The following is a 2,459-nucleotide window of genomic DNA, read 5'->3' on the forward strand; positions in this document are numbered from 1 at the left end:
GGATCTATTGCTCTTATGGTCGAAGTTCTTCAATCCAAATTTTACTCCGTGTCTTGCAGTTGTTGATAGGTGGTCTACATATGTAGATATATTTTTTACTTTTGGTGTTCTTTGTACTATCTTGATATTTGATGAATAGATTGAAAGTTTTCATCCCATGTTTTTTTTACTGTGTGCTCTCTATGATTCATAGATTTTATTATGGCCGGAAGTGAATCCCAGCAGAATTTGCAAAGCTTGCTGTCGTGCAGAGATACCCTTTTGTTGATGTTCACTGCAGCTTCCATGATGGCAATGGAGATTGAGGCCCGTGCTATGATCCTTTGTCCCAGCCAAGCGGTTGCTAAAACAGGAGGCGCTCTAAAAAGCTTCCTCGAACCGGGATGAGGCGTACTAATTATAAGACGGAGATGGTCTCCTCCGGCCAAAGTTAGGGACGATCCGCCCCCAGTTCACTAGCTATCTTCCCCATCGGCCGGCCATTGCTCGTTCCTCGATCGCCTCCTCCTGCGCCTGCGTGTCGGATATATACTCGGACGCCGTCCCGGAATCCCCATTCTCCAGTGAAACCCCTGCATTTCACGACGTTCTAATCGATCAATCAGTGCCCGCGCGCGAAGAGCGGCTGTTATATTTGATCCAAAGCTGGAATTCCGCACGCGCAAACCACATTATCCTCGGAGATACCCGGCTCCTGCAGGCGCCATGGTGATGCCGATGGCGAGTGCCGGCAACACGGAGGCGAGGAGGCCCCTCATCGCCAGGAGGCACAAGGACGGCGAGGATGACGGCCTGGACGACGGCGACGCCTCCTTCTCCGGCGCGGTGTTCAACCTGTCCACCACCATCGTGGGCGCGGGCATCATGGCGCTCCCGGCCACCATGAGGGTGCTGGGCCTCGTCCCGGGCCTCACCCTGGTGGTGCTGGCCGCCGTGCTCACGGACGCCTCCATCGAGCTGCTCATGCGGTTCAGCAACGCCGTGGGCGCCGCGTCGTACGGCGAGGCCATGGGCGACGCCTTCGGGGCGCTCGGCAGGGGGCTCCTCCAGCTCTGCGTCGTCGTCAACAACATCGGCGTCATGGTCGTCTACATGATCATCATCGGTACGCACCACGCCGCCCCCAGCATCGATCGTCCTGTCGACAAACAGTGCAGTTGCATTGCTTGAGAGGAAGAAATGCTCTGACTAATTTGTGAGTGTTGTCGACGACGGCGGACAAAGGCGACGTGCTGTCGGGGACTTCTTCGAGCGGCAAGCACCATCACGGCGTGTTTGAAGGGTGGTTCGGCCCGAACCGATGGAACGGCCGCTTCGCCATCCTGCTCTTCACCACCCTCGCCGTCTTCATGCCGCTCACATGTTTCAAGCGCGTCGGTACGTACGCCTAGGGCAATTTGCCCGGTTTCAATTAGTATAAAAAATAAAAAATATTTAGATTTGGTCTCTTAAAAATATTATCGATGCATTCATAATAATACCACAAATGTTAGGTTTCTCAGATGTCAAACCATATAGGTTTGATCAATTAACCCTTTGAAAACGGTTCCCCTAAAATAAAACGAAACTTTGCAAATGGTTTTAGAGATATGTTGATGAATTCCCACACATTTTTCTTTTTGCAGCTTAATTTTTATTTTTCGCCTGGTTTAATAAACGCGTTTTACTTTAAATGAAAAGCAAAACAACCACATTTTTCTTACAAAAATCGACTTGCATATGAAAAATTGCGGAAAAAGGAGAAAAAAATAACTCCTTTTCAAAAATCAATTTTCTCTAAACTATTGCCAAAACCTCTCTCAATTTTTTCTCTATTTCTTCGTTTAACTATATAATGCCAGAACTTATAAGTATCTCAAATGTCAAAATTGTCCAGTTTTGGTTCATTAACTCATCGTTGATATCGGTTTTAGAGACACGACAATGAATGCCTAAACATGGTAGCTTAATCTGAATAAACTTTCTTTCCTGTAATTTTTAGATAAAAGGCAGGCGCCCGACTTAAAAAATAAAGCCACGCACACAACCGAGTACTCAAGTTTACAGCAAACTGGACAGAACCTAGAGACAAGCAAGCACAGAAAGCCAAAGCCTTAAGGTGCAACAACAGCAAGTACAACAGATAACGGCACGGAGGGCAACAACCTAATGACCACCAAAAGACATAGTCGGGGAGAGCACCAACTCCACCTAAGCCACAAGAGCGTGATCAGCAATAGAGATGGAAGTCGTTCTCGCACACACTCGCAAGATCAAGAGCTGCGTGGCCTAAAGATTTCCATTGTTGTATCAAAGATATAAGTTTGAAAAGATAACCAGGAGGCTTAGAAGGAAAGACATGTTCAATCGTGAACTTGTACCTAGTTGTCCAAAGTTCCACCAAACAATAGAGAGCCCAAACCAGAACATGCGCTTGTTCTGACCCCGTAAGGGCCCATCAATAAGATGTAAATTAGCAA

The 2,459-nt window shown here is 47.6% G+C and overlaps 1 pseudogene; it reads left to right on the forward strand.

Moving 5' to 3' along the window:
- Positions 1-705: 705 nt before the first annotated feature.
- Positions 706-2,459, forward strand: part of LOC119321278 — a 6,902-nt pseudogene continuing 5,148 nt past the window's right edge.

This window comes from Triticum dicoccoides, chromosome 6B, assembly GCF_002162155.2.
Source record: "Triticum dicoccoides isolate Atlit2015 ecotype Zavitan chromosome 6B, WEW_v2.0, whole genome shotgun sequence".
In the NCBI taxonomy this organism is placed as follows: domain Eukaryota; kingdom Viridiplantae; phylum Streptophyta; class Magnoliopsida; order Poales; family Poaceae; genus Triticum; species Triticum dicoccoides.